The sequence below is a fragment of the Miscanthus floridulus genome, unplaced genomic scaffold (assembly GCF_019320115.1).
Source record: "Miscanthus floridulus cultivar M001 unplaced genomic scaffold, ASM1932011v1 fs_132_2_3, whole genome shotgun sequence".
Lineage (NCBI taxonomy): Eukaryota > Viridiplantae > Streptophyta > Magnoliopsida > Poales > Poaceae > Miscanthus > Miscanthus floridulus.
This window is the reverse complement of record NW_027096252.1, coordinates 1-24,666: the sequence shown is the minus strand read 5'-3', so window position 1 is coordinate 24,666 and position 24,666 is coordinate 1. Positions and strand designations below refer to the sequence as shown.

The 24,666-nt window shown below is 45.0% G+C and overlaps 1 long non-coding RNA gene and 2 pseudogenes across 1 annotated transcript; all 3 read right to left on the bottom strand.

Moving 5' to 3' along the window:
* Positions 1-11,092: 11,092 nt before the first annotated feature.
* Positions 11,093-12,555, bottom strand: LOC136530450 (uncharacterized). The gene is made up of 5 exons (XR_010777784.1): positions 12,452-12,555; positions 12,219-12,364; positions 12,087-12,132; positions 11,490-11,603; positions 11,093-11,264 (listed from the first exon to the last, which is right to left on the bottom strand). It is a non-coding gene; the product is annotated as an uncharacterized lncRNA (long non-coding RNA).
* Positions 12,556-14,863: 2,308 nt separating this feature from the next.
* Positions 14,864-16,603, bottom strand: LOC136530451 (uncharacterized; annotated as a pseudogene).
* Positions 16,604-19,752: 3,149 nt separating this feature from the next.
* Positions 19,753-23,127, bottom strand: LOC136530453 (calcium/calmodulin-dependent serine/threonine-protein kinase 1-like; annotated as a pseudogene).
* Between the last annotated feature and the right edge of the window lie 1,539 nt (positions 23,128-24,666).

Genomic DNA, 24,666 nt, shown 5'->3' with positions numbered 1-24,666 from the left:
TATTCTAATTGAGCTCAAAATTTTAGTAAATGTTCATTACATGATAAGTAAGTGGCAAAACAAATTTCATAATTTTTGGACAATTAAATAAGCCTAGAAAAATCATGGAAATCCATTTATTAATAAATTGAGCAATTTTTATCACATTCAAAATGTGCTGAAAAACAATATTTCATATTTTTATTAAATAATATACATCACAGAGAAGTCACACAAAAATTTACATAATTTTTGGAGCTCTAAATAAATCTACACAAAAATAACAAAAACATACACTATTCATTCAAATCTGAAAATAGAAAAATCCATTTGAACGCTGAGTCACTGACAACGGGTCCCACCTGTCATCCCTAACCTCGCGCGTTTGATTTCGACGGCGACGGCGCTGACCGGCGTAAACTCGTCGACGGTGAGTCCAACGGCGACGGCTAAAGCACCAAAATGATCACCAAGACTAGGCGCATCGATTGACGTCCCTATCAACCCTGATTACGGTCCTATACTAGCTCGTCGTCGGCCATGGCGGACGCGGTGGCATGGTAGCGCTACGCCGGTGGTGTGCGACTGGTAGAGCTCAAACAAGGGATCCAGGAAGCACCAGTGGCTCACCCTGAACGCGTTGAAGCAAGGAGCGAGGTCGGAGAAGCAATGGAGAGGTGGGTCGACGTTCCGAGCAAGCACGGCGGAGCAGATCATCGTCGGTGGCGATGATCCGGGAGCTGTGGTGGTCAAAATGAGAAATCAAAGGGTCAGGGAGGACTACATCATCGTGGTGAAGCTGAAACAAGACTCAGTAGGGGCAGAGGATCACCGTAACACGCTGGCCACGGCGAAGCGCTCGCGACGGGGACGCTGCCGGCTGCGAGGAAGAAGAGCGCGCACCGCGAGTTCTCGGTGAATACAGGTGACCAAGGTTGGTTGGCTAGGTGCACAAGGAATAGGCGAAGCTATCTAGCACTATGCTGTGACGACGTAGACGCAGGCTCGACGGCGAGGGCTCAACGGAGCTGCAGCGGCGGTGACTGGAAAACAGAGGAGAAGAGAAAGCAAAGAACGACGACGGTGGTTGGCTTATAACGCGACCAAGAAGCGCAAAGAAGCCACGCGGAAGCCTTCGCCATGCCAACGCGACGCCCAGACGGCCACGCGCGCGACTGGAAGCTAACCGAAGCTCGCCGGCGGTGTAGCGCAAGCGGTGAACACTGTTCATCAAAATTACAGAATTGCCATTCGCCAAATTTCACAAATTACTCCCAAATTTTCATAACAACTCAAAAATCTCCAAAAACAAAAGTTGTTCAAAATCAAAAGTTCTACAACTTTGCTTTTATAACCATCTCCTAATTCGGTATAGATTTTGAAATGAACTTTTGAATTTGAATAGGGAAATTTAACGAATTACGCCTTTTTGAATTACTCGAAATTTTTCTAAACAACTTGAAAAACTCAAAAAACAAACTTTGTATAACTTGCCAAGCTCTACACTTTTGCTTTTGGGCTCAACCCCAAAATATGCTTAAATTTTGAAATGGATTTTCAGGGTAGGATTTAAATGCTGAAAATCAGGGTTTTCTCGAAAAATTCAAAATCCAACAAACTTTGAACTTAAGTCAAACAATACAATTCAACACATACCACATGAATATAAACTTGTTTTAGTGTATGCATCTCAAAGTTTTTAATATGACCAATTGCCTTGCAATGCATATGATGATATGGCAGTTTTAGTATGTTAAACACCCGAGGTGTTACAGAAACACACATCAGTCTCTTTAGAAACTTTGTCGTGTCACTTCGTATGTACTCATTATGTCGCTACTTCAACTATGCTTAATCTACTATGGCTATGTAATGTTACCAACTACTTACCTATCTATTTTACTGCTAACTCGGTTTCTGCATTGAAAGATTCAATATATATTTTCGAATGTGAACTTACCTGTGTCTACCAATGCGCGCAAGGGCGCGCGCCTTCCACTAGTCAGAACCACATCAGATATGCTATGTAATTCTTGTTTTCAGACATCCTCGTCTTCTAGTTATCTTCACCAGTGGAAGCAGTGTACTATAAGGTCAAACTTGTAAGATGGTGATTGCAAGTAAAGGGAGATGAAGAATCTTCTGAGGTTGCCCATACAAAGCTAGTCCTAATCCAGTAATCCTATAATATATAACTACCTAGCATCAAAATATAATACTACCCCCGACTTAACTAAAAGCTATGCTATTTTTCAACACTAAGTTGTTTTTACCTCAGTCCTAAATTGCTGCTGCTGTATGCAATTTACAAGGGCAGATAACCTCTCATCAATACACTGAACCACCACTTGATCAGGCAAGCAGTTCCTCAGATGTTGAAGCTCTGCAAGAGTTTGAAAGCACACGGGGGACATAGGTCATCACTATTCAAAAGTATGCCATTAAATACAATCTCAAGTGATCAACACAAATGATTTTAGAAGTGCGGCACACAGTATATGTACCTCCTAGTTCACATGGTGTTGCCCAGGCACATCTTCAGTGATTTTTTTTCTTCATTCTACAAAATTCAACCACCAAAGTTTTTTTGTCAAGAAAAAGACATGTCCCAGAGAAAGATCTCAGTGATGCTAGATAAACTTACAAGTTAAGCATGAGAGGTGTTTCAACATAGAAATGGACTGAAACTTTGGTATGGTTTAGTAGATTCTAATGAATCAAAGACCAAAGTTTTCTATCAGTTAAAGAAGCCCTTCATATGCAAAGTATAACTGTCCGCTAAAGAGAGCTAAACCTTGTAGTCATTTGATCGAGCATATGGTGGGTGTCATCCATGGCACTGTCCCTCGCAGCTAGATCCATATATGTTGTGTTGTGTAGTACTAAGAGAGAGTGAGTTCCATGTAGTTGCTTAAATGCTTCTTATTGGTAGTGTTTATTTCTCTTTTGTGAAAAAGTCGCTGTAATCTTTCTCTGGTTAGTCCTTTAGACATGATCTTTGCCTCATGTCAGTATGTCACTAAGTAAACCTTGGCACAAGGATTTAGTTCAAGTGGTTGATTTTGTTAAATCCTGTCATCATCAGCTTGTTACTGCAGTCTGTCCCTGAAATTGGCTTAAGTGACGTTCTCCTTTGTTTTCATACCTTGAACCTGATTAAGTTGTTATTTGTGTATCTCGTACAAGATTTCAGGACGAGATAAGTTTTTGAAGGTCATAGAGTTTCTTCGCCGACAACTTCATCAAGATACACTAGTAGGAATATAATTGTCAGTTCTATGAGAATTTTATCTATGACACTGGAATTTTACTGAGTTGTGGTCTGTGTTGCCAACAGTTTGTCTATATCAACAGTGCATTTTCGCCAAACCCTGATGAACTGGTAATTGACTTGTATAATGTAAGATTCTAACTTAAATGTACTTGTACCAAGCTTTACCTTGGAAATTGATATCTAATTATCTATGCATACATTTTGTTCGATATGCTATCTCCACATGTATCTGTACCACTTTGTCACAACTTACAACATCCAAACTTGAATTTCTTTTAGTAATTGGTTTCAATATATGTTCTATGCTCTATACACAAAGTCTGGGAACTAAAAATAAAACTTGGGATATTTCCAGCTTCTATATATGTGGTGTGGTACTGTTTTTGTTGGGTTCAGAGTTTGTGCAACATGGAAGCTTTACACCTGATTCCTGAGAAAATTGATTTTATAGCACATGTAACTTATGGTAGTGTCATCTAAATGCATCAGCTGATTCTTTCATTTTTTCTGTATTCTTTCAGATTGGTGGACTACCTGGCTGTATACCTCTAAGTGCATCCAAGTTCTTCACTCCTGTGAGTATCTTGGTCTAGTGATAGCTCCAGTGTGCTTCATCTGTCATTTCTCGTTTTGCACTAAATTAGCATGAGTTAAGATTGAAGTTTGTGGTTGCACTGATATCAACAGCTTCCTAAAGGATTGTAGAAAATCTGAGATAAAATTCTATATTTCTGAGAGAATGATAGAACTGTCACAATAGTTTTTGATAAATTATTTACTCTTGTCATGTTTTTCAACATGGAAGCTAATACTTGCGCCTTCTAAAGTTTTCAACATGGTCTTGTGTTTGTGGATGTATATATGTATATTTATGGCGGTCAGATTCGAATTTAAATTATATATATATATATATATATGGTCAGATTTGAATTTGAATTATTATTTTTTTGCTGGAAAATCCACTGTAGGGGCGGTTCTTGATTGAACCGCCCTTACAAATACACACAGCAGGGGCGGCTGGTGATACAGCCGCCCTTACAGAAGTCCACTACAGGGACGACTGATATTACCAGCCGCCCCTACAGAGGGCACTGTAGGGGCGGCTGAAAACACCAGCCGCCTCTACAGAGGGCACTGCAGGGGCGGTCCTGACCGCCCCTACAGAGGCACCCTCTATAGGAACACCCTGGAGCAGCCGTCCCTACAGAGGCTCTAGAGCCGCCCCTACAGTTAATTTCTGTAGTAGTGTATTGTTATGCTCAAGGATATTGTGATTGCTTGATCTTGGCTGAAGTTGCTCAACTCGCAAAAAAAGTTAGAAAATTATAAGATTGCTCCCTTACTTTTTTGGATGTAAGGTAAGAGTGGGAGACGAAGCTTGAGGGTCCATCTGGTCTTGCAAAAGACTCTCCACCATTGTACATACACTAGATAATACAGTGCGGGCCAGACAAGAATTCATTAGTTTGTATGCAGAAGAGATTATTCTATTTTACACGCCAAATTATCAGATTGTTACAACAAAATGTGCTTTTAAGAGCAAAAACAAATTATAGGGCCACATGTAGCACCAATAGTATTTAAATATTTTGTTTGAATGGTTAACGCAACTAAAATGAGTGAATTTATATATTTATAACATGCCGTAATCTCTATCTTCTCTACGTGTATGTGTCTCTACTACAATTATACTTAAAAGAACATGCATGGGTACGGTGTAGGAGTTAGCCCTCTGCACACTCTGTCGTTCGCCCAATCCAAACATCAAAAAAAAGAACCAAAACTACAAAACATCAAAACCGTATCACACCGGTCCCTATGGACAAACGGGCAATACAACCCTATACAGTATAGTGAGGCACGATTAACTAATTGTGTTGTGCCATGCAGTCAGGTCAGGCAACGCACCACACAATCTTAGCCATGCCCACGCCATTATGCTAGCCCGTGCCAGCCTAAGCCTGACACACATACAAACACCACTTTGACCTTATACCTTGCATTGTGCAACATCGTGCACGAGCATCTCCTCTAGGTTCATGCTTTACTTCCCGGGTCTCACCACCACTTTCACGCAAGTCCATCTCCTCCTACGCTTTGTCATCCTTAGAGCTTGACTATCGGTGTCTTGACCTAGGTTGGACCATCAGAGCTAGGCCACAAGGATGTGTGGCCGATGTTGAATCAATGACCTTCAACCTCGATGCCTCATGTGCTACCATCTAGGGCACAAGGATGTGCATAAGCCTCATGTGCTACCATCTAGGTCACAAGGATGGACGTAGGGCACCCTCTACCTAAACACATGTGCTACCATCTAGATCTTCTATGCATGTTGTGTCCATAATCATTATCACTGGATAAAAAACACCAACAAAAAACCTCTCTAGCTCTCCATACTCCCTCTTGTGATGATCATTTGTGATTTGTGAGAAACCTAAGACTTGGGTTGAAAGAATGAAGGTTGTTAGCAAGAGAATGATCCAAATCCTTGAGCACTTGTTCGAAGGGGTGAAGCTACGCTTTGCTGTTGGATCAGCTGACCCTAGTGAACTTGAGCAAACTTAGTGAGAATTACAGCTTTGCACTGTTATCTAAAAGTAAAGACCCCGATGTGCATTACACTTGACCCTGGTGCCATTTTGGCCTAGCTTCGCCCTACTTGTTGGCCTTGTCAATTATTTACGAAGCATTTGTTACTCTTCGAGGTGAAGCCTCCTAGATGGTTAGGTGTCAGCTAGCGAGCGACCGTGCGTGTGGTGAGCCACGTGAAAGACTATGAAGGCCTTGATCTCGTCTCTTTAAGAAAAAAAGATAGTGGATCTAGGAAAGTGGCTGAAAGAAACATGGCTTAAGTTTACCCCTTGTGTCTCTTCGAGCTTCCTTAATAGAGATATAGATCCTTCTTGGAAGAGAGTAACTTCAGGAAACAAATCATCGGTATTCACTTTGTTTTATTGTGATTTGAGTTCCTACGTCTAACTGTGTATATTTGCTTGATCTACTTTGTTGTATGTGCTTGTGAGAGTTGCTCTGTGAATGTCCTAGTTAGAATATCAAGAAGCATATCTCCTAGTTTAGTTTGATATAGAGATCATTAGGTGTACTCCTACTGTCCTTGAATGAATAAATTTCTAGAGTTGTCTTAAGATAATTTTTTTTTATGTTTGACTGAATTTATAGAAAAAAGTATAAATAATTGGGACTCTAAATGAGCATATTTTAATAATATAGTTTATGATGTATCTAATGATACTAATTTGGTGTCATAAATTTGACACTCGTTTTTATAAAGTCGGACAAACGTAATTTTTTTTACTTAAGACAACTCTGATAATTGATTATTCAGGGAGAGAGGGAGTAGTTTACATTCAAATTTCTTGTGTTTTTTGGCATTTTATATAAAATCCACATTGTTTTAGTAATCTGTAAATTTACAGATAATCTACAAATTTGCAAACAATTCGCTTTTAACTAATCTATTGCAAGTTTGTTCTTGAATTTTTAGGAATGGTTATTCGTCCCCCTACGTCTCGATCCTTTCAATATGATTAATAAAATTTTCCTAATCTTCTAGAAATATTCTAAATGGCTTTTGCGTGGGCCAAAATGTGGTTTTATTCCCACTTTAAGCGTTCTACCATTGTAGATTCATATTTTCAAATTCAAATCATGGTCACTTTGGAACAATATTTTCTCAATACATACATCTTAGGGGGTGTTTGGATCCAGTGACTAAAGTTTAGGAGGTGTCACATGTGGGTGTTGCATGGGGTGTTCGGATACTAATAAAAAATAAATTACAGAATACGTCAGTAATCCGTGAGACGAATTTATTAAGCCTAATTAATCCGTCGTTAGCACATGTTTACTGTAGCACCACATTGTCAAATCATGGACTAATTGGGCTTAAAAAATTCATCTCGCAAAACAATCTCAATATGTGCATTTAGTTTCGTAAATAGTTTATATTTAATACTACATTCATATGTCCAAACATCCAATGGGACGACAACTAAAGTTTAGGAGGTGGAACCAAACACCCCCTTAGATGTCAAGAGATTACCAAGGTAAATCCGTGTTGATTTTGGGTAGGCATGATAGGTGACTGCTGCGAGTTGTCACCATGCATGGAATGGCGTATAGAGCCAGCTAGGCATCGACGAAGATCAAAATAATGACAATGCTAATATTTGACTAAATCCTTGTTCATGTATGAAATGGGAAATCCTCACTATTGCATTCCAAATATGTTAACACAACATCTAGTGAAAACGCAACAATAGAATTACATGTGTGCGTTCACATCTATAAAAACTAAGTTTTTTCTTTTATCACATTGTGTGTGCCTCTATATAATCGCTTGTATTCTTCCATCGATTGTATACTCCATCTATGTACTGCCAAACCAAGGCATGGTGAAGGGTAAGCCATCCATGGGTAGGCAAAAGATCGAGATGAAGCGAATCGAGTCTAAGGAGGCACGTTAGGTATGCTTCTCGAAGCGCCACCAGGGCCTGTTCAAGAAGGCTAGCGATCTCTCCATTCTATGTGGTGCTATGGTCGCTATTGTTGCCTTCTCCCCTACTGGTAGGCCCTTCTCCTTTGGTAGTCCCTCCTTTAGGGTTGTGATAGATAGCTTTCTCACTTTGATCAGCCCTGCTACAAGTGATGAGAGTTGTGATGCTAGTAGTAGGGAGGCAAACATTAAGCACCAAATGAGTTTAGAGTGCTCAGAGTTAGGACAAATGATTGAGGTTGAGAAGGAGAGAAAGGAGAGGTTGAAGGAGATGATTGAGTGTCATATGGATTCATGTACGATGCCTTTGCTGACTACCAATGCCTATCTGTCAGTGCTTGATGAGCTACAGGAATTTCACAAGAAGCTTCAAACAATACAAGATGTTATCAAGGAAAAGATCAAGAAGGTGTTGCAAGAACAACTGCCAACAAGGCCATATCCACTTACATTCATGGATTTGGCTTCAAGGTACCAACTTGATGAGAAGATTACTACACCCATTTCTTTCATGTCTCTAAATTCCATCCATGGGCTTACTGGTGGGGTCAATGTTAATGACTCAGCTAATGGCATCCATGTCATTGGTACCTCGGTGAGTTGTGCCATTGATCAACTTGATGGGTGATGGATGCAACTAAATATGTACTAAGAATAATAATGATCAATCATATGCGATGCATTGGTCATTGGTAATATGTAGCCCATATAATTTCTATTATTTATGTTGGATGTGCGTCACCAACATATTTTTGAGACATATTGTCAAGATACATCCAAGACATTTTACCATTGGTCCTAGTCTCTAAAACATGGATTATCTTATATGCTAATTAATATTGTTGTTTTCATGCAACAAGCCATGTACTTATGATATGATATTGCTCCATTTTCAATTTGGGATATATATCAAATGCTCATGTGTGTTGCAATGCATGGTTTGGATAGATCTCAAAACCATATATGGAAATCATATGGCTCCCATGTATCTTGCTACATTTAATATAAGAAAAAGAATATTTTTTCTCGAACCATGCAGGAGGACTACGCGTCATTTCATTAAGGTAGAATAAAAGTACATGGGTCTAGGAGACTCAACTCGAGCACTAGGACACACACACACACACACACTCCAAGGAGACCAGCACATAAACGCGCCACAAACTGACTAAAAGACGACCAGCAACTCCTAGGACTGAAGCTCCAGAGGGGAGCGACCTACATAAAAGCTGTGAGCTTGGAGGCCCCGGCCATACACCAAAGACCCCCTCCGTGCACACAACACTGATAACCTCATGAACATTTGGCCTTAAGTTCTGGAAGACACAATCATTATGATGCTTCCAGACCTCCCAAGCTACCAAGATTATCAAAGTGTTCAAACCCTTTCTGATTTCTTTTGGAGCCGCTGCATTAGTTTTCCTCCACCGTCCCAAGAAGCGACTCACGGTTGGATAAGACGCCAGAAACAGCAGGCCAAGCTTCTAGAATATCAAGGCCCACACTTGGCGAGTGAATACACATTCAACCAGCAAGTGATGTATGGTTTCCTTAGCCTAATCACAAAAGGGACAAGCATCTGGATGGGGGAGACCTCTTTTAGCCAACCTGTCGGTCGCCCAGACTCTATTGTGAAATACTAGCCAAATGAAGAATTTACAGCGCGGGGGTGTCTAAGTTTTCCAAATCCTTCGCCATGGTCCAAACTTGATGGTTCCCACGAGGAAGGCTCCATACACAGATTTGTTGTTATATGTCCCATCCTAGGATAATTTCCAAGTGTAACAGTCCTGCACATCCGACCGCAAGAGTAAGTTGTCCACCGTATCCCAAATATGGAGGTACTCAATGAGGACCTCTATTGTGAGAGCTCCTTTTATGTCACCAACCCATCTTCTGTTCTAGATTGCAAAAAAGAATCCTTGACCATTTGATCTAATCCACCTTACATATGGTTAAAATTCATGAACAATTTTGCATGCCATAGGAACACAAGGATCATAGGGATGAAAGGTTCATTTTCATTGGCAAAATTTTCTACAAGACACCTACTTTGTGGTCTTAACTAGAGAACATGATAAAAAATTCATGTTTGTGACTAAAAAATATTCATTTTGGTTTCTCACATAGAGAGAGGAGAGAGAAACACTATGAAGCATTGTTTGAATATTGTTGGATTCACATCAATCCACATGTGTTTAGTGAGATTTAGTTTAAATTCTACTCCAATCCACCCCAACACACGTGGATTATTACGAATCCGACTACACCTAACGAGGCCTAAAATGGTTATATTGCCCTTATTGTTATCGATGCCCCCACATGCATATGGAACCTACACGTCAGTACTATCTTTGTCCTATTAGTGATGAATTGGATCCTATCATGACTTATCCATCTGCTACCTACGAAGCTCAGGACCCCTTCCTCGCCACCTCTGCTAAGTTGCTTCATGTGAGAGCTCTATATTTCACGCCGCCACCATGGTTGGTTCAGAGATGGGGAGGAATGGGCATCATTGGCATTATAGTGTGCATCTGTATACTAGAGCCCGATCGAGCAAGGCGGCATCGGTACATTGTTAAGGCACCATAGACATGGCACTTATCAGAGCCCTCCTCCATCAAAACAAACTATCCATGCCTCTTTTCTGTGACGTGCTCTTGAGTAGTTTGTTCTGTCCTAATGGAATGAGAGATCCCACATGTTACTTTTTAGCATTGTCAGGCGAGCTAGGTGCAGATTGCGCAAGGCTCCAAAATTTATCCGAGGTTGGCTCCTATACTTCAATAAATAATAGAGAAAGTTCATTAGGGATGTGATGAACACTTTTAAGTCATTTTGACAAATAGAGAAAGTTCATTAGGGATGTGATGAACACTTTTAAGTCATTTTGACAACACAACCATAATAGTTTTGAATTTATAAAATCTCTACAAATATAGGCACCATGAATACAAAGAGTTCAGACCCCTTTTCTCTTGATGACCACAATTTTCCAACATAGTCAATGGACCTCAAACTTAGTCTCTTATGAGGACTATATCAGGCAATTTCGGAACAACAATGGTTTTAAACTAAAAGTTGACAGAACTACAAAGTTATAAATTCCGTTGAGCTTTAGGATTTTAATATAAATTTTATCTCTGTCATATATCACATGGAAAATTTACGATTTTTTGAAATAAAGATAAATTTAATATCTAAACCACCAAGAAAAACATGTTTTCTCTATATACATAATATTAAAAAGGGAAAATTTCTCAACACCCTGTTTTTGCCCGGCCCATTCTATTTTGGCAGCCCATCCAAACCACCGACCCAATTTTCAGCCTGCACGGCTGCTGGCCCGTTCGCCCAGGAAAAAAATGATGCGCTCCTTCCTGAGATGTTCCAGCTTCGAGTGGGAGATAACTAGTCCATCACACGCGCCCTCGCACGCGCCGGCAAGGTAGGAAAGGAGATAAAGGGGATTTTTTGGCACCTGATTCACTGCATAGATTGAATGGAGAGCGGAGAAATGCAGCCATGCAGCCGACGGATCCGGCCAAGGATGAATCACAGGCAGCGCAAAAAAAATGTAAATGACAGATCGTATAGAATAATAGAATTTGATGTAATTTTCTACTTAAGCAGAATTAAATAATATCAAGGTCAGAGTAGGACATTCATGGTAGCTGTTCCATATTAAAGCCAATCGATAATGGTTTTATGTACCTTGGTAAAACTCCTTAAGACATTCTTCGTTTCCAATTGCAGCATACTTCAGTGGGAATCGTTCCACGCTGACTCCTCACTTCCCATTGCAAACTCAAAGCCGTCCAAAGCATCCTATATCCGAAAAAACAAACTCATGAAATAGAGCATGTAATAATTAAAATCATCAAGAAATGCACAGTACATGTGGTCGTCATTCAGATTCTTGAAAAAAATTAGTCTTTATATGATTTTCCTTTGAAAAGATCATTGAGGCTACCGGAACTGAGCTTGCTGATCAAAAGACTCCAGATTCCAGAGATAAAAATGAGCTACACTGGTTTAAAACCTATACAAAATCCAGGAAAAAAGCAGAAGACAATGATCGATGATATTCCAACACAGGAGGAGAAAATTTTTATGTTACATCATGCAAACAACAAACGATTATATACCTTAACGAAAGGTTCAATCATATCAAGTCCATCATTGTGGCTGATACGTAAATTCAAGAGAAGAATCCGAACTTAATGGGTATGATGATGATGATTAAACATAAAACAAAAAGGGTTTTTTCTATCAAATCATAAACACTGTCAAATCACAAACACCACCTACCAGCAGTGAAGACCCAAACTTGGAGAGCCCCCAGGTCTTCAGCAAGCTGTTGTGAACAGTTCAGAACAAAGATATGATCAGCTAGGCTGAAACCAAAAGAAGCAAAATCAGATGACATCAATTAAATTTTACCAGTACAAACTCATAAAAGGCAAGGCCATCATCGGTCCAGTAATTCCAAACGTCGCCATAGTGCCCAGGCCTTTCTTCCCATGGACCAATAGTTTCCTTCCATCTGAAAGCATTTGTTAACCAGTTGCCTTCAACAAAGCAACCACCTACAAGAGTTGTATGCAATCTAGTAAATTATCACAAATATTTCTGCACACTTATCAATATATCATATACGTACAAACATCAATTACCTGATTTTAATTAAGAAAACACATCTCATTACGAGGAAATCTCATGAATCGTGGTTTTAAATCCAAAAGCATGGTTATAAGTTCTGTGCGGAAACCATGTCCCTGCATGAATAAAGAAGAACCATTGTTAAATACGCAGATAAACTTATGCACAAGCATATAAGCATGGCTGTATGGTAGGACGCTATCAAATTCACCTATGTATGCATTAAATTCATCAAACAAACCAAAGCAGTAAAGTTAGCTATAAACGACAGTTAGCTTGCTGTTGTAGTTCTAAATGTGGCTACAAACTTTGTAAACGTGTTTTGGTTCAGATACTAGGATTGCATTGCCAAACAGAGTTGTTTTACTGCCTGTATGCTTTAAATTGTATACCTTTTTTTCTCAGCTTGATTTCTATTTCTCATACCATAGAGAACAAAAGTTATACTATACCCTGTATGTGTCTGCAGGCATGAGGGATACTTGATCAAATGATACAGTGCCTTTCTTCCTAGCTGTTATTCGAAGGCCTGAAGTTCTATTCGTGCCTTTAGCAACCAATTTTTGCTCCAGTTCTGTCCAATTTGATGTGCTAGAAACTCTACAACAGGGCAATACTATCAGTTACTATGAATACCAGAAATATTTTCTGCTGCCTAAATACCAAGAGAAAATATACTAACGCTATCGTACCTGAAGCCAGGGTCTGTAACCCATCAGAGCTTGTCAATTGAACTGTCAGCTCTGATGGTTGTGTTGACCTGACACACATGACAAGATGGTAGGCCTTTCCACCTTTATATGTTCTGTAAGTTGAAATGGTAACATTATAGAGAAGGGAATTTTGGAAAAGGTAGGAAAAGAGAACATGTACTGAATATATACCTAACATCAGAACTCAAAAGGTATGACCACCAAAAGGATCAGAAGAAAATGCATGGAGCTCAAACTGTGTTGATGCGGAGGCCAGGAGGAGAGGCGAACCTGCGTGACGAAGGCGCGTCGGGGTGGCAGGCACAGCGGCGGCCACCTGCGGGGGGAGGGGGGGGGGGTGGCGCAGCGGGGGCCAGCTCACGAACGTGTGCCACCGTCCAGCCCACGCAGCGGCCATCGTGGAGGTCTGCTCGCGCCGCCTACGTGGCCGCGCGGCCGTGGGGACGACCAGTGACGGAGGGGCCAAACCCTAGGCCGACGCTCGCACTGCTGCGACCCGCTGGCTCGCGTCGCGAGAGGAGGAATGGATGTGGTGGCGGTGGTGGTGGACGAGGAGGAGGAGGAGGGTGGCCGCCGCCGTGTGGATGGCCGGCCACAGCCGAGGTCCGCCAGCACCGTCGGCTCGTGAGCAAAGAGGAGGAAGGCGTCGGGGTCGGGGAGAGCCGGCGAGGGTTTCCTAGCGGGCGGCCCGAACTGTAGCGAGTGGCGGACGCAACACGGACTGTGGATCGCAGAATCGGACGGATAGGTGAATTTCGGGCGACGTGGCCACCCTAGGTGGTGGCCAAACTCTCCCGGTTTGATAATAAGAGATTTCAAGGATCACTAGAGATCAACACCAACAGACATTAGCTTTTCGCCTTTTCCCAGAGCCCCATCATTATACATTAGAGGCCGCCTAATCCTTCTTGTGGTAAGGATTCCAAAGTCACAAAGTTGTACATTAACTCTCATTACAGAATTATAAATAAAAACAACAATAGCATATGTAACTGGGGCATCAAGCGGCACAGGTAGCACAGAACAAATGAAGGCAATACCTGCATCACAGGAACAAACAAGCAAACAAAACCAGCCTCAAATCCTTTAGCCTTTCCATTCTTCCCAAACCAATGATGGATAAGTCTCTGTGTAGGTTTTTGTGGGGCTGCAGCAGCATGGTGGTCTTGCTGCCCATTAAGGACAACATCCTTGACTAGAGGACAGCATCTTAGCATCTAGGACAGCATCTTAGACTAGCATCTTGACATATGCTTGGCTAGCTAGCAGCCTATAAATATGTATCTCCAACCCCTCAGGTTGGTATGGTATTTGTGTGAGAAACAAAGAAAATTGCTCCAACTCCTAGTGTCATCCTCTCTCGATGAGAGTAAGAATTCAGCGACTAACAAGTGGTATCAAAGCCATACTATCCTGTAGCCTGAGCATCTCCTGCTCATCTCCTTTCCTAGACACGCAACAGTCCCAGCTGGGAGCAGCAGCAGCTCCGACCGCTCCTACTCACTCATCCCCCTCTGCGCAGACGAGCAGCAGCTCATCTGAAGCAGCCCTCTCCCCACGCAGTAGCCCCCCGATAGCGCGTCATGTCCACAGGGCAGTCTTAGCGCTCGGCCGCCTCAAGCACGCAGCGTCGGCAGGAGGCCAAACTTGCCGCAGCAGAGGAACGCGAGCGAGCGGCGGCAGAAACTGCAGCGGCAGCGGCAAGGGCGGCAAGGCTGGCAGCGACGGAGCTGGCAGCAGCTAGAGTGGACACAGAAGCAGCGGCGGCGGCAGATGCAGCGCGTGCGGCGGCAGTAGAGGTCGAGGCTCTGTGCGGCAGCATCAACAGCTCCGTTTCTACTGACGACAGCACCGACGAGGACCTCGAGCTGCTGGGGAGGGAGGCAGCGCGAGCGCGGGCGGCGCAGTGGGTAGCCGCGCACGCCCACGAGCGCAGCGGTAGCCTAGACAGGCGTGGACGCGCCGACGGCGCTCCTGGAGGAGGCGCGCACGGCGGTGGCGCTCCTGGAGGAGGCACGTACGGCGGTGGCGCTCCTAGAGGAGGCGCGCACGGCAACGGTGGAGGGTGGGTCGATGGAGAGCGTGGCCTTCACAGACAGCGTGGCTCTCTCTCCCCGGATCGGTACCGTGGTTACCACGAGCTCCAAACTGTTGTTAGGGACGTCTGCCCTGGCGATGGGTGGCCTACCCTCACTAAGACCAACTATGTCGAGTGGGCTGCGGTGATGAGGGTAAAGCTCTAGGTGTGGCACATGTGGGAGGCAGTCCGCTACGGCGACGTCGACTACGACCAAGATTGACGTGCGCTGGATGCCCTCATCGCTGCAGTCCCGTCCGAGATGCAGTTCTCGTTTATCAACAAGCGGACTGCTAAGGAGGCTTGGGACGCCATCGCTGTGGCACGCATCGGCAGCGACCGCGCCCGCAAGTCCACACTGCAGGCACTTCGCAAGGAGTGGGAGAACCTGGCCTTCAAGCTAGGTGAGGACGTTGATGACTTTACTCTCCGTCTCAACACTCTGTTGCAGAAGATGGTGCAGTTCGACGATGACACCTACAACGAGGAGAGAGCTGTCGAAAAGCTCTTCCGCTGCGTCCCCGAGAAGTACAAGCAGATGGCTCGCTCGATCGAGTCCCTGCTGGATCTCTCCACGATGTCGATCGAGGAGGCGATAGGTCGCCTCAAGATCATCGACAACGATGAGCCACAGTCTCTCTCGAGGCCTGTCACCACTAGCGGAAAGCTGCTTCTCACTCGGGAGTAGTGGGCTGCCTGCCAAGGTGACTGAAAGAAGGGGAAGCCTTCTTCCGCAACAGGCGGCCGCAAGCGTGGCAAGCCGCGCAAGGCGCACAGAGACGCCTAGGCCGAGGCGCGAGGACGTGCCGAGGGTGATGCCCACAAAGGCGCCCAGGGCGGCACCGCCGGCAAGCATAAGCCGGCACGAGACGACACCTGCCGCAACTGTGGCCAGCTTAGCCATTAGGCCAAGGACTGTCAACAGCCACGACGCGGCCAGGCCCACGTTGCACAGGTGGAGGAGGAGCTGGCTCTGTTCATGGCACATGCAAGCATCGAGCTATCTCCAGCAGCACCGGCCGCAGTGGCTCTCCTCCACCTTGACGAGCCAAAAGCACACACCCTCCTCGGCGACGGCTCCGACAACGACAAGACTGACGGGTGGTGCGTCGACATCGGCGCCACCCATCACATGACCGGTCGACGGGAGTTCTTCACCGAGCTTGACTCTAGCGTCCGAGGCTCCGTCAAGTTTGGGGATGCCTCCAACGTAGAGATCAAGGGCATCGGCTCCGTTATCTTCACTGCCGTATCTGGTGAGCATAGGCTGCTCACCGGAGTCTACTACATCCCCACGTTGAGGAACTCCATCATTAGCTTGGGACAGCTGGATGAGAACGGTCCGCGCATGGTGGTTGAGGATGGAGTCATGAGGATTTGGGATCGTCGTCGCCGCCTTCTTGCCAAGGTATCCAGAAGCACAAATCGACTCTACGTCCTTAACGTGCAGGTGGCACAACCTCTCTGTCTCGCTGCTCGTCGGGATGACGAGGCGTGGTAGTGGCACGAGCGCTTTGGGCACCTTCACTTCGAGGCCTTGAAGCGGCTCAGTGCCACGGAGATGGTGCGAGGCCTGCCGTGCCTCGACCATGTGGAGCAGCTCTGCGACGTCTGTGTTGACGAAGCAGAGGCGACTCCCCTTTCCCCAGTGAGCGAGCTTTCGAGCCAAGGAGAGGCTCGAGCTTGTGCACGGGGACTTGTGTGGCCCGGTGACACCGGCCACACCGGGAGGACGACGCTACTTCCTGCTGCTCGTCGACGACCTCTCCCGCTACATGTGGGTGATGGTCCTCGATAGCAAGGGAGAGGCTACGGACGCCATCAGGCACTCGTAGGCTGCTATGGAGGCAGAGTATGACCGCAAGCTGCGTGTGCTGCGCACCGACAATGGCGGTGAATTCACGACGACTAAATTCGCGTCGTACTACGCTGATGAGGGTATTCAGCACCACTACTCCACGCCGTACAGCCCGTAGCAGAACGACGTCGTCGAGCGGCACAACCAGACGGTTGTGGGGATGGCTCGGGCCCTTCTCAAGTAGAGGAGGATGTCGACTGTCTTCTAGGGAGAGGCGGTGGTGTCGACCGTCTACATCCTTAACCGCTCGCCTACCAAGGCGCTCGACGGCAGGACACCGTACGAGGCTTGGCATAGGCGCAAGCCGGCGGTCTCCCACTTGCGGGTCTTCGGCTGCCTCGCGTTCACCAAGGAGCTTGGCCACATTAGCAAGCTCGACGATAGGAGCACTCTAGGAGTGTTCATCGGCTACGTGGAGGGCTCGAAGTCCTACCGCATCCTCGACCCGAAGACACAGCGTGTGCGCACGGCGCGTGACATTGTGTTCGACGAAGGGCGAGGATGGGCGTGGGACAAGGCGGCGGACGACGGCTCGGCTTCGACATACGACGACTTCACTATTGAGTACGTCCACTTCGAGGAAGTTAGGGGAGTAGGCAGCTCTTCTTCGACGAGCGCGTCTACCCCAGTCCCTAAGCCTCCACCGACCCCGGCGCCTGCTACTCCGACAACACCACGTTCTCCAGCTAGGACCTCGGCTACGATGAGTCCTTCGCCGGTTCCACCACAGCCGGCACCGCCACGCACTCCAGCACCGACAAGCACGTCTACTCCAACACCAGCTCGTGTCGAGAACAGCCCGGTTGAGCTTGCTACTTCGCTCTCTCACAATGAGGAGCGCATCGACGCGTACCACGACGGCGAGCCGTGGTGGTACCATACGATGGAGAACCTTCTCGGCGACTAGCCGGTGTCGGAACTGGTGCCTCACGACCTAGAGGCGCAGTTGCACCTTGCGTGTGACGACGGCGAGCCTCGATCATTTACTGAGGCCGAGAAACACGCAGCATGGCGCGCCGCGATGCAGTTGGAGATGGATGCGGTTGAGAAGAACCACACCTGGGAGCTTGCTGACCTTCCTCGTGGTCACCGCACGATCACCCTTAAGTGGGTGTACAAGCTGAGGGATGAAGCCGGCGCCATCGTCAAGCACAAGGCTCGCTTGGTGGCATGAGGTTTCGTGCAGCAGGAGGGGGTCGACTTCGACAACGCCTTCGCTCCCGTGGCACGGATGGAGTTCCTTAACGACGACTTGAAGGAGGAGGTCTACGTGCACCAACCGCCGGAATTTGCGATTCCCGGCACGGAGGGCAAGGTGCTCCGCCAGTGCAAGGCCCTCTATGGCTTGCGATAGGCACCGAGGGCGTGTAATGCCAAGTTGGATTCCACGCTAAAGGGGGTGGGCTTCGAGCAAAGCCCGCACGAGGTGGCCATCTACCGACGGGGCAGTGGAGGAAATACTCTGCTGGTGGGTGTCTACGTCGACGACTTAGTGATCACCGGCACCAAGGATGCGGAGGTGACGGCATTCAAAGAAGAGATGAAGGCCACCTTCCAGATGAGTGACCTGGGGCCTCTCTCCTTCTACCTGGAAATCGAGGTGCACCAGGATGACTCCGGGATCACACTTCGATAGACCGCCTACGCCAAGCATGTCGTTGAGCTAGCTGGGCTCACCGACTGCAACCCAGCTCTCACTCCGATGGAGGAGAGGCTAAAGCTGAGCCGCGACAGCACGATGGAGGAGGTGGACGCTACGCAGTACTGACGTCTTGTGGGGAGCCTTCGCTACCTCGCCCACACACGGTCGGACTTGGCATTCTCCGTCGGCTACGTTAGTCGATTCATGCAGCGACCAACGACGGAGCACCAGCAGGCTGTGAAGAGGACCATCCGCTACGTTGCGGGGACTCTCGACCACGGCGTCTACTACCCTAGGTGCCCTAGGGCGACACACTTCATCGGGTACAGCGACAGCGACCATGCCGGCGACATCGACACCAGCAAGAGTACGAGCAGGATCCTCTTCCTCCTCGGCAAGTGCCTCATTAGCTGGCAGCCGGTCAAGCAACAGGTGGTGGGGCCCTATCCAGCTGCGAGGCCGAGTACATAGCAACCTCCACCGCTTCGACTCAGGCGCTCTGGCTCGCTCGATCTCCTCGGCAGAAACACTAGAGCGGTGGAGCTCACGATGGACAGCAAGTCTACTCTGGCCCTAGCAAAGAACCGCGTTTTCCATGAACAGAGTAAGCACATCCGGGTGAGGTACCACTTCATCCGAGGCTATTTGAAGGAAGAGAGCATCAAGGCAAGCTACATCAACACCAAGGACCAGCTTACGGACCTGCTTACCAATCCTCTTAAAAGGATCAAGTTCCTTGAGCTCTGCTCCAGGATTGGGATGGTAACTTTCCCACGAGACGACGCACAAGAATTAGGGAAAGAATGATGGATAAGTCTCTATGTAGGTCTTTGTGGGGCTGCAGCAGCATGGTGGTCTTGCTGCCCATCAAGGACAGCATCCTTGACTGAAGGACAACATCTTAACATCTAGGACTAGCATCTAGGACAACATCTTAGACTAGCATCTTATCATATGCTTGGCTGACTAGCAGCCTATAAATATGTATCCCCAACCCCTCAGGTTGACATGGCATTTGTGTGAGAGAAAAAAAATTGCCCCAACTCCTAGTGTCATTCTCTCTCGATGGGAGTAAGAATTCTACTACTACCAAGAGTAAGAATTCAGCGAGTAACAACCAAATCTGTACATTCCTCTGAACATCGAGGACAATGTTGATCCATGTTGCGAAAGGCATGGCAAATATACACCTAGTGACAGTATTTTAACTCTAAGATGATCTGTTAATCTTTGTACCGGTTTCATGCAACTTCTACAACCAGCCAAGGCATGCACTGGCCAGAGATCAGGGATGGGTCGATGCAAATGGTTATCTTAGACTTTAGGGATTGTGCGTGAAGAAACTCCATGCAATAGTTTTATGAACCCGAGGAAACTAAGGTTTCCATCTGAATGTCTGATCCAGTCTTTGAGAACAACATGAAGTGGAACCGAAGGGCCAAGTCCAAGTTCCTGAAAGATGAACATCATAAGTCACAGTCCTTGTTTCCTATGCAGAAACTTTGTTTTGAGATCAAACTATACCGATGCAAGTTCTTCAATCACAATTGGTCGGTTGCCCTCCTTGTCAAACAATTCATATGCTTGTTTAGCATGTTGTTCCCATGTCTCCAGGCCTTCCATTTGATATACACTAACGGCCGCAGCAGAGAACTCTTCAAAATCAAACTTTCCATATTGGATATTGCATATCTAGCGCAATGGGTAGAATTAGTATGATGTCATGCACCGAAATATGAAAAGAACATAAGAGGACAAAGAAGGCTTACTGAGTTAACGAAGTCAAGAATCCTAGAATCACCCGAGGAATTTTTCATCAAGGCCTAGAAGTTCCATGAAAATTCAGCAAGTGCATGTCACGAATTAATTTTAATAACTGAATAAAGCAAAATACTAACTGCCTTCATATTTTGCAAGGATATATGGCCACTCTTGTTTGGGCCTAACAATGTGAACTGCTCTCTTAGGTAGAAGAGTTGATCTGTCGTCAGTGTCTTTGCAAGAGCCTGAAAAACTTAAGAGCTAATTAGCAAGTCCCGTGTAACAGTTTCTTGAAGTGTCCTTTGTTCACAATAACATCAAGAAAACAATGGCATCCCAGCAAAAATGCAGTCCCAGGAAATAAGGGTCAGTAGAATGGAAAAAGTACAACACCCACAGGATGTATCTATGATCATTGTGATTATAATTTTTAAGGTGAAAGGCAAGCAAGGAACATACTGAATAGTTACACTTGTGATATCAGATATGCACAGGGTCTAGAAGAACAGAGTTGAGAAAGCTGAGCTAGCTCAGTTGGTCAAGGGTGTGGATGTATACCCAGACTGAGGTGAATTCGGGTGCCTATTTTCTTCTTAATAAAATGACACCTAGTTCCTCCTAGGTTGGTCTAGTTTTATTAGAAGAACAGAGTTGCAACAGCTACAAGTACCCCAGGCTGGGGGCATAATGGTCAGCAGGCTATTAACAAAGGAGTATACCAGATGTACCCTTCAATTTGAATTCATGATGATGCATTAAGCTAAATAGAAAGCATGGAGTACAATTATGTCCACACTCCACAGGTATTCAGTGTTTTTATTTACATAGTAGTATATACTGCATATATTTAAAAAAAAAAGGACGTACCCAGTGCAGAGAGCTCCCGCTCTGTGCAGGGTCCGGGGAAGGGTGTTAGTGGCAAGCCTTACCCTCGCCTGTGCAATGCGAGGAGACCGCGACTCGAACCTGGGACCTTCCGGTCACAGGCGGTAAGACTCTACCGCTTGCACCAGGCCCGCCCTTCATATACTGCATATATTTATACGAGGAAAATGCATGACAGAATCACATGAATCAAAAACAAAGCAACCATTTGCTAGGCGATGTAGATGAAACATTACCAATAAAATACACTTCGAAAAATGGAGACTATTTTATATTTTTAGAATCAATTACGCTGGAAAATGGAGGCTTCAGTTATTAATCATCCAACCCACAAAACAGTTATTAAACAACACGGAAGATGGTGATTCCTTGCAAAACAGTACAAGCAACCCACAAAAGTATTACCCTCAAAGCAGACTTCCTTAGAGAAGATGAACTTATGTAAGCCCTCATAAGCCTGTAGATTATCATGTCTAGAATAGTGTTAACTTCCTGTGTGCCACGGATCCATGGATGGCCTGTAAGTTTCAATGTATAAGAAAGAAGGGGTCACCTTATCTGCAAGCTGAGTAACTGGGTAAACCAAGTTCAAGACAAGAATGTTACTTACAGAGGGCTTGTGCAGCAGTCATCCGCTTACGGTAATCCTTATTGAGTAGCCTTCTTACAAAGTCTTTCGCTTCAGCAGAAATGGTAGGCCATGGGATTTCATCAAAGCTAGGCTCAGCTTTTAAGACAGCTCGAAAAATTCCTGACTCGGTTCGTGCCCAGAAAGGGCGACTTCCACAAAGCAAAATATATGCAATTACTCCAATGCTCCACATATCTGCCTCAGTACCGTAAGATCGATGGAGAACTTCAGGAGCAACATAATATGCACTTCCAACAATGTCGTTAAGTCTTTCATCTGCATAATAGAGTAGCACATGTATTTTAATGGAAAACAATAATAAGCAATGATCTCCTCGCATTGCACAGGCGAGGGTAAGGCTTGCCACTAACACCCTTCCCCAGACCCCGCAGAGAGCGGGAGCTCTCTGCACTGGGTACGCCCTTTTTAATAATAAGCAATGATCCAAAGAAAATTCTGTAAGACTAACCTGGTTTAACAAAGTCAGATAAACCAAAGTCTATGACTTTCAAGGCTGAATTCTCATCCTTTGACATGAAAAGAAAATTCTGAGAAATAGGAGTAAAAGGCAGACCAGCATTAGCATCAGCATAAAATATCAAGGTTGTCATAGCATCTCTTCAAACAATAGAAGTAGCCAAAAAAAAAACTTGAATACGAAAGAGAGATGTGTATCATTATATTAGAGAAGAAATAAGGGTATAAGAACCCACACACCCACAAGATATCAGGTTACATTCACGCCTTTGGGAGACAAAAACGCGACCTCAACCTTAAACATAGGCTAAGAATCCACAGAAACAACAGAGACAAGGGCATGTTAAAACAACCGCAAGCTTCATGGAATCATGGTACTAAACAGTAGTTGTGAATTGTTCGACAAACCTTACCTCTGGTTTCAGATCTCGATGAACAACACCCTGAAGATGGCAAAATGAAGCAACACTCAGAATTTGGTGAATAACAACCTTAGCATCTTCCTCAGGATATTTTCCACCTCTGCAAAACAGTATGCAGATATAATCAGTATTCCTGTGGAGTCAATGACTTCAGTCTTAGAAATGAAATGTCATGTAAGTACCTAGCCAAAATCCTGTCCAGCAGCTCACCTCCTTTGCATAACCTGGATCAATAAAATATACTAGTGAGTTAAATGTGATCAAACAAATGACAGATATTCAGGTATCGCAGACCTTTTCTAGAGGTGTGCATCATATTTGTATATCAAAATGTGCTAGCCTTGGTAACCTACTTTGGAAGAAAAGTTTACAAATATTACAGAAACAAAAGTCAAGGCCAAATCTGCACTTGCAATAACATTGTTATGAGTTATGACAAATACAAGGAAAAACATCACCGATCCCAGTCTCTGTTCCAACAAAACAATCCTACCTTATTGGGCAACTCTTATCTAGTCTCACCCCCATGAAAATATGTGACCAGCCGATAAAAGGCTGAATATAAAGCAAATCGACATCAGCATCTAATGCAAGCAAATAAAGCGACCTTATAAGTAGGTGCTACTCAATGGCACTCCCTACGCATTCGTATACGTTGACACACTCATATTATCAGAGCCGGTCCCAATTCAGGGTGTGGAACTAATCAAATATGGATCATATAGGTTCCATCAATATTAAGACGCCATTTCCCAAAAGGGAAGTTCTGTTCTCCTCCACAGTTGGTATGCTTGGAATGTAAGCTTTGCATGACCAGGGTAATAAAGGATCTCTACAAACAGTTAAATTCATGACCACATATCCTGAGAGCCAACTTTTCTTTAAAAATACTAATTTCACTTGCAGAAACGTGCATGGGGTTAGAAATATTGATAGCAATCTAATTGGGTTAATCATGTGTATATTACTAGCCTTTTCCAACACTTGAGTTAGCCAAATCCACCATGCTTATTTCCTTTCTAGATTTGACAAAAGTACATAGAGCATTTTGAAAGGTGACTGAATTTAGCAACGTTCAAATTCTGAGTGCCACATGTTTCCATGCTTCATTTGATTTACTTGCTGACTTCTAGATACCCGAATCATATCTAGACAATTATAATACAACAACAACAACAACAAAGCCTTTAAGTCCCAAACAAGTTGGGGTAGGCTAGAGTTGAAACCCAACAGAAGCAATCAAGGTTCAGGCACGTGAATAGCTGTCTTCCAAGCACTCCTATCTAAGGCTAAGTCTTTGGGTATATTCCATCCTTTCAAGTCTCCTTTTATTGCCTCTACCCAAGTCAACTTCGGTCTTCCTCTGCCTCTCTTCACGTTACTGTCCTGACTTAGGATTCCACTACGCACCGGTGCATCTGGAGGTCTCCGTTGCACATGTCCAAACCATCTCAACCGGTGTTGGACAAGCTTTTCTTCAATTGGCGCTACCCCTAATCTCTCACGTATATCATCGTTCCGAACTCGATCCCTTCTTGTATGACCGCAAATCCAACGCAACATACGCATTTCCGCGACACTTAGCTGTTGAATATGTCGTCTTTTCGTAGGCCAACATTCTGCACCATACAACATAGCAGGTCTAATCGCCGTCCTATAAAACTTGCCTTTTAGCTTCTGTGGTACCCTTTTGTCACATAGGACACCAGACGCTTGCCGCCACTTCATCCACCCTGCTTTGATTCTATGGCTAACATCTTCAT